This window comes from Natrix helvetica (genome assembly GCF_964273705.1).
Source record: "Natrix helvetica genome assembly, chromosome: 3".
NCBI classification, from domain to species: Eukaryota; Metazoa; Chordata; class Lepidosauria; order Squamata; family Natricidae; genus Natrix; species Natrix helvetica.
In genome coordinates this window covers 54,916,331-54,925,067 of record NC_138549.1, presented here as the reverse complement: position 1 = coordinate 54,925,067, position 8,737 = coordinate 54,916,331, and positions in this window count along the sequence as shown.

The window sequence follows — 8,737 nt, the reverse complement described above, 5'->3', positions numbered from 1 at the left end:
CAGATTGTTGTTGGTGTTAAAATGTTTATTCATTGGATAATATAAATAGGAATGATTCTGGATAAAAGTACTTTCAAACAAATGCAGTTAAAGGAGAATGTTGGTATATTGACGGTATAAAGATTTTTGATTTAAAATGTACAATTCAATTTGAATGAAATATAAAGAATGATTGTAGTAATGCATAGAATTTAATTGTAACCAATTGACATGCTTGCTGGAAGATGCATTGAAGAGTGTTTTGTGTGTGTGTTTTCTGTCTAATTAAAACAATAAAAACTTTTTTTTTTAAAAGAAAATTGTAAGAACAGAAAAACGAACTTGAATATGGTCTGGATTGATTACAAAAAGGTATTTTGCCACATAGTTGGATCATAAAATGCTTAGAAACAACTGGCATTAGCAAAAATATTACATCCTTTACTGAAAAGGTGATGAAACAATGGAGAACTGAGTTGGCAGTAGGGAATGAGAACTACGGAATGGTTAATATCAAGCGAGGAATTTTCCAGGGTGAAAATTCACTCTTCTCTTCATCATCGCGATGATCCCACTATCAGTAATCTTTAAAAAAATGAAATTAGGCTACCAAACAGCCAAAGAAGCCGAAAAAATTTCGCATTTATTATATATGGATGATTTGAAACTCTATGGAAAATCAGAAATAGAAATCCAATCATTGACAAACACAGTCCGAGTATTCAGCACCGATATTTCAATGCAGTTTGGCATGGAAAAATGTGCCACTGTATCCATAAAAAGGGGCAAAATCACTGTGTGTGAGGGAATTGAAATGCCCAATGGCCAACTAATTAAATGCAACGAAAATGAAGCCTACAAATACTTAGGCATTCTGCAGTTGGATAACATCAAGCATGGAGAAGTAAAAACTATTGTCAGGGGAGAGTACACCAACAGAGTTAGGAAAATTTTGAAATCTAAATTGAATGGTGGAAATACAACAAGGCCATAAACACCTGGGCAATACCAGTTATAAGCTACACAGCTGGTATAGTTAACTGGACACAAGTTGATTTGGACATTTGGGACCGAAAAACCAGGAAACTAATGACAATGCACTACAGTTTACATCCACGCGGTGACACTGATAGACTATACCTACCCCGAAAATCAGGTGGCAGAGGATTATTACAAGTGAAGCAAATAGTTGAAGAAGAAAAACATGCACTGGCTGATTATTTAAAAGAAATTCAAGAACATCTATTAATCGAAGTAAATAACAAAAATCTACTGAAGGCCCAACAGACGAAACTAGAATGCAGAAAAGATGTGATAAAATCAAGAATGGAGAGTTGGCAGAACAAAGCATTGCATGGTCAATTTCTGGAAAAAATAAAAGATAAAGTGAACAGTGAAAAAACTTGGTTATGGTTAACAGGTACATTAAAGAAAGAAACAGAGTCATTAATCCTGGCTGCGCAAGAACAAGCTATCCGCACAAATGCCATTAAGCCAAAATCGAAAAATCCTCTGATGATGCCAAATGTAGACTTTGCAAAGAGGCTGATGAAACTGTTGACCACATACTCAGCTGCTGTAAAAACATCACGCAGACTGACTATAAATTGCGGCACAATTCAGTGGCACAAATGATCCACTGGAATTTGTGCAAAAATTATAATATGAAAACAGCAACAAACTGGTGGGAACATAAGCCTGAAAAAGTCGTCGAGGGTCAGATGGTCAAGATCTTGTGGGATTTTTGCATACAAATGGATAAAATACTGGCGCATAATACACCAGACATCACACTGGTTGAGAAAAATAAGGTTACAATCATAGACATTGCAATACCAGGTGATAGCAGGGTCGCCGAGAAGGAATATGAAAAAATCGCAAAATACCAGGACTTAAAAATCGAAATTCAACGATTATGGCACAAACCAGCAGTGGTAATTCCAGTGGTAATCGGCACACTGGGTGCTATTCCAAAAGCACTGGAATTACATTTAAAACAGTTAAAAATTGACAAAATCACCATCAGTCAAATGCAAAAGGCCGCACTGCTTGGATCCGCACACATATTACAAAAATACATTACGACGTCCTAGTAATTAATGCCAAATCTGGCGAAACAACTGGCCACTGTGATACAATTCTGTTGATGCAATAATAATAATAATAATAATAATAATAATAATAATAATAATAATAATAATAATAATAATAATAATAATAATAATAATAATAATAATAATATTTCCCCTATTAATGAATATTAATATTCCATTATGTGTTTATTTGTTGTGATTATCTTCTGGATTTCTTCTGTTCCCTCCAGAGGTTTCCCCCCCCCTTATGTCAATGTCACTTGGTCTTGCAACAGCTTTTGCAGCTCAAATTTATAGTCTACTGGGTGTTGCCTTTGTCTCAGTATCACTGTCCACTCAGTCATTCACAGCATCACCCGCAAAAAAGAATACAACAAAAGAAAAGAGAAAAGACTTCTCCAATTGCTCCAAAAACACTTTTTCTACTGTCCCCTGGCCAGTTCCGCCTCCCCAAAAAACGAACAGATATTTATAATTGTAACCTCTAAAAAGGGGGCTCTTCATTACCTGTGTTTATTATTTATGATTATAACACTGTCCAATGTTCACCTCTTCTTAGAGAAAAAGGAAAAAAAGAAACAATCAGCCCAATTCCTGCACGATTCTCTGTGTGGCGCCAGGTCTTATCAACCGCCAATATATCCCAATCCTGTTGCAAACGTCAGCTCTTTCTACTTTCTCTTCACTCTGTTGATGGGTTTCCCGCTGCGATCACTCGTCTTCTGAATATTAACACTGCCACTTCCCGCTCCCCACATCTGCTCTCACCACTTTTCACTGCCAATCCAGATTGTAAAACAGTATTCACCATGGAGTCTTTTTCTTTCCAGCTCACCCACTCCACCAATTTCATGTCGTTTTCCTTTCTTGGGTTATAGATCATTACAGACTTGATTTCGACTGCTTTCACTACTATTTGCTTCCGATGTGGCTGCCATCCCTCCAGTCCTGTCCAAGTGATGGGCAGATCTCCAGCAGTTTAGTGGGTTTCTCCTATCCACTGGGGGTTTGCCTTACCACTCCAGGTTATTCAGAGTTTCCCCCTGAATCTGCCAATCCCTTTGGATTCTGCAGTGCTCAGAATTGAGCCCAGATGGAGAAGTTTGGGTTTTGGGTTACGGGAGCTGCCGTTCCTCAACCCCTGCATGATGACATCACTGCCAGAAGTCACTACCATTTTCCTAATTCTATCGTATAACCAAAAATTTTTTGCCCATGCTATCATTGTCTCCTTCATTTGTTCTTCTAATTTGATACTCAATATATAGCTATACAGTTTTTTTAATCACCCTCTTATATCTTAATATCTTATCAAATTTTGTCAATTCCATATATAAACCATATAATTTAGCATCTTTTTCATATCTAAATTGTATTTGCAGTTGTGTATTTATTTATTTATTTATTTTATTTATTTATTAATTCAATTTATAGGCCGCACCCTCTCCACAAAGGGACTCGGGGCGGCGTACAACTCAATATACAAATAAATGACAAGGAGGAGGTAATCAAAACATTGTACAATTCATAAATATTTATTTATTTATTTATTTATTTATTTATTATTAGCGTTTATATACCGCCCCCTCTCCCGAAAGGTCATAAGTTAAAAACAACACAATAAAATTTAAAACAATTAAAATACCCAAAAAATCAGTTAGTTTAAATTTAAAATTGTCCAGGGGGGATTAGAAAATGTAGTTGTAATTCAAGCCAGGCCAGCTAGTTGGAACAGGTGGGTCTTGAGTTTCGTGCGGAAGGAGCGGAGATCGGTAGTTGTCCTAATGTCAGGGGGGAGGTCATTCCAGAGGGCTGGGCCCATCACAGAGAAGGCCCTTCCCCTCGGCGCCGCCCTCTGGCATTGCTTAGTGGACGGCACTTGGAGGAGTCCCTCTCTGTGAGAGCGAATTGGTCGCAGGGATGTATGGGGCAGGATACGATCCCGCAAATAACTAGGTCCCGTGCCATATACCAAACCATATCAATTCCTTGCATGTTCAATTCTTGTTTAGTTTTGAACTCACCTTTCTCATTCAAAATGTCTTTGTATCTAGCAATATTTCCCATATTAATAATATTTGGATGAATAAGTGCTTCCATTGTTGAAAGCCAAACTGGTATCTTCAAGTAATGCTGTTCTCTGGTTTTCTCCCAGACTGATAATAAAGCATTTCTTATATAGTGTTTTTGAAAGTAACCGTGTATCTTATTTTTCTCATATCATAAGAAGGCATGCCAACCCAATTGCAGATCATGTCCCTCCAATGTCAATAATCTTGTATTTCTCAGTACAATCCATTCTTTCATCCCTGTTAACACTGTGGTCTGGTAGTATAATTCTGAATCCTCAATTTTATCAGAATTGTTTGAAACAGATACAATAATCTCAGTAATATATTCATCATAATTGTAACTATTCTTTCTATTAATGATAATTGTAAGTTTTTCCACTTTTCCAAATCTATTTTAATTTGTTGTATTAGCTGATAATACTTACCTTCCTTAATCATTACATATCTTGCTGTTAATTGAATCCCTAAGTACAACTTGGTTAGTAATCTGAATATGGTAATCATATTCATGAGTAATCTCTTCATTATCTCTTTTTCCTGTTTCTCTGTAATATTTTTCACTAAAATTTTGGTTTTTTCCTTAGTTATTTTTAGTCCTGCCATTTCATCATACTCTTCTACTCTTTTTATTAATTTTGGCCCTGTTTCTTGTGGCTCTTCTAAAATGAAAACCAAATCATCTGCAAATGCCTGCAATTTATATTCTTTCTTTTTTATTTCCATACCTTTTATCTCCTTATCCTGTCTAATCTTTCTATTTAATACTTCCAGTGTCAATGCACATAGTAATGGTGACAGGGGCATTAACTTTTTCAGTCATATCTCAATTTACCATCACCATCATTTACCATTACTCTCTCACAGGGAGGGGCTTCTACTGGTGCCGTCCACTAGGCAATGCCAACGGGCGACACCAAGGAGTAGGGCCTTCTCTGTGATGGGCCCAACCCTCTGGAATGACCTCCCCCCCCGACATTAGAACCACCACTGACTTCCGCTCCTTCCGACAGAAACTGAAGACACACCTGTTCCGACTGGCTGGCCTGGCATAATTTTTAACGTCTACCTCCTGGCATATATATTTCCTACTGGTTTTCTAGGGGACTTAATTTTATAGGACACTGGGGTTTTAAATTCTGTATATTTTAAATTATTTACTTAGCAATTACAGTTCTGTCTATTTTTATCCTCCTCTTATTTATGTATCTATCCACTTAATACTTTTAATTGTTTAAATTTTATAGTTATTTATGATGTCTTTGATATGGACTGTACATTGCCCCGAGTCCCTTTTGGGAGAGGGGGCGGTCTATAAGCGCTAAGAAATAAATAAATAAATACCTTTGCAGTTTGTTTATAGTATATCACCTTAATCATCTTTATAAATCTCTCCCCAAAGTCAATCACTTTTAGTTGTGTCAACATAAATTGCCAGTTCACATTGACAAAAGCCTTCTGTGCATCCAGGAAGATCAATGCCATTTGTTTCTCTGGATGCACTTCATAGTATTCCAGTGTGTTCAAGATTATTATCTTATTATCTTTTATTTGTCTCTTAGGTAGAAAGCCATTTTGATCTGTGTGTATAAGTTGGTTTAAGAATTTCTTTAGTCTTTCTGCAATTATTGAAGCAAATATTTTTAGTCCACATTCAATAAAGATGTCGGTCTATAGTTTTTTTTATCCATTGCAAGTATGAGTCTTCTTTCAGTATGAGAGTAATGTATGATTCCATCCAAGAATTCGGTACTTTTGCTTATAACAGTAATTCATTAAATACTTTCAGCATTGAGTTAGTTATAGTATTTTGTAAGGTTTTAAATAGCTCTGCTGGTAGCCAGTCCAGGACAGGTGTTTTGCCATCTTTTGCCTTTTAATTGCTTCCATTAGTTCCATCGTTGTTATTCTTTCTTCTAATGCTGCTTTAACTGTTTCTGGTACTGTAGGTAGTTCTGCTTTTTCTAAATATTGTTTTATTTTTTCTTCTGGAATTGCCTCTTGATCATATAGTTTTTCATAGTAATCCTGAATTATTTTCTTTTTGTTGTCATTTCGATAGCAAGAAACCCCTTCATAATCTATTAGTTGATAAATCAATTTCTTTTCTTTCTCCTTATTCAATCTATATGCCAACCATCTTCCTGGCTTGTTTGCATTTTCAATTTTTTTGTTTAGATCTTTAATTTTTTTGTGCTACTTCTTTATCTATTAAGTTCAACATACATTTTAAAAGTCCATTTGTCTTTTTATGTTCTTTTTTTCTGGATCTTTTTGTAATTCTGTTTCTAACCTCCCATATTCATCTTCTAATTCCTTTTGAACTTGTATCTTCTTTTTGTTTCTCTTTCCCACATACGTTATAGTTAATCCTCTGATGTATGTGTTTGCTGTATCCCACACATTCTGTAATGAAGTTTCTTCTTTTCTATTCTCTTTAAAGAAAAAGTCCAGTTTTCTTTCCATAAATTGAGTAAATTCCTTTTCTCTTAATATTGATTGATTCATTGTCCACCTTAACCTCTTTTTTTGTCCCTCTATATAACTTTTATCACCTTGTGATCTGCCCAGATACTTGTTCAATGCGTATTTCCTGTATATTAGATATTAACTCTGGTGATGTTCACATCATATCAATTCTGGACCAAGACATATGTCTATTTGAGTAAAATGTATATTGGTTTTTCTCAGGGTGAGTTCCTCGCCAGGCATCTTGGATGCCTTATTCTTCCACCATTTTGAAAGCTTTTGGAAGCATTTTCCTAGTTTTTTGTCTATTTTTCTCATTTTATAGTCCAGTTCTGCATTAAATTGCATTAAAGTCTTCTACAATGGATATATTGTCATACTCCAATTATTTTGTTGTTTTAAAAGGATTTTATTAGTTTTTAAAAAAAATTTTGGGGAAAAGGGTAGGTGGATATATATATAAAATTTTTGGCAGCTCCATCGTGCTGGAGGTAGGAATCCTCCTCACAATTCTCACAACTTTTTACAGAAAAAAAAAGATAAAAGATAAGCAGAAACAGCATCTTATTATACATTGTATCAACCCTGTGTTCAATCATCTCTTTTGCCACTTTCTAATATATCAACAATTAGAATGATATTCCAGATATATTTATTTTTGTGACCTGAGTCTTTCCATTATTCCCCCTGTCCCCAGGCGGAGCCTCAGCCCCTCCCTCCTTCATGTCTTGTGTGTTGTCACCTTTTTCACTACTTCTTATATTACTGTCCTCTAGGAGGGCACTATGTTTTTTAATGAAGGCCTCTGCCTCCATGACTGTGTTAATTCTAATTCTGTTTCCCTCCCAGAAGATCAGCATTCCTTCTGGCAATAACCATCTAAACCAAATTCCCTTATTATATAATTTCTTTGATAAGGAGGAATACTTCCTCCTCTTATCTCTTATTTTTTTTCAGAATTTGCTTAAGAATGGCAATTTCTTTATCTTTATATTTTAGTGGTCCCCCCTCTGAGCCCCTAGAATCTCATCCCTCAAGGTCTTCCTAAGAAATTTAACATGTACTTCCCTTGGAACATTATGTGTTCTGGCATATGCTGAATTAATCCTATAAACCAGATCCATATCTCACCACATCTGCTCTTTATCTCTTTTAATATATTCTGCTAAAATTATACTCATAATATCCTTAAAATCTTCATCTTCTGTCTCCGGTAGGTTCTGGAATCTGAAAAAGAAGGATATTTTTTCAAGTTCTCTTTGCCACAAAGTTTTCCAATTCTATATTCCCCTTCTGGACTGCCTTAACCTCCTCCCCCAGCCTAGCCATGACCTCCTCCAGCACACCAATTCTCTGTTTATTTTCTGTTATTTGTTGCTGCACACTTTTAAGCTCATCTCTAAAATCTGCTACCTCCTTTTTCAACTCATTTTGTCCCTGCATAATAGCTTGAAACATTTGAGTAACAGATAAATCTTTTGAATTCTCTCCAGTCTTTTCTTGTGAAAATGATGACATTTTTGTCTGATGAATCGTTGGACTGGATGCAGTAGAAGTCAGTGCTGAGGCTGCTTTGCCTGTAGGTGGTTTTCTGGGCCCCATTGTCTAAGTTCAGAAAGTGTAAAGATCTTTTGCAAAAGAAATGGCATCTGTGAAGCGCGCAGCCAAGCAAGTCCAAGAAGACAGGCAAATCCAAAAGTGAAAATTAACCCTCTGTCCCAGTTCCAAGCCAAGAAGTCACTCAAAAAAAAGAAAAAGAAATCAAATAGTCCAAATCCAGAAATACCACGTAACAGGAGAGGCTCCAAGAGTCCTTCAGGGGGGATAATATAAAGCCAGACTTTCTTCAAAGATAGTTTCAAAAGGCAGACTTCATTTAAAACTGTGAAGAAGAAGAAGGAAGAAGCCATCTTGGCTCCTCCTCGGGATCAGGAGCGGAACATTAAAAACTTCCATAAAGCTTTCAAAACAACTCAGCAATCAGCTCTTGCAATTATGATATAAATCTTTTCACATAGTTAATTCAATTTTTTGCTCTCCATCTCCATTCCGAGATTGAGAGACAGTCCAAATGCCGCTTTGCCTGAGAGGGGTAGAAGAAAAAAAGCAACCCCCCTCCAATCTTTC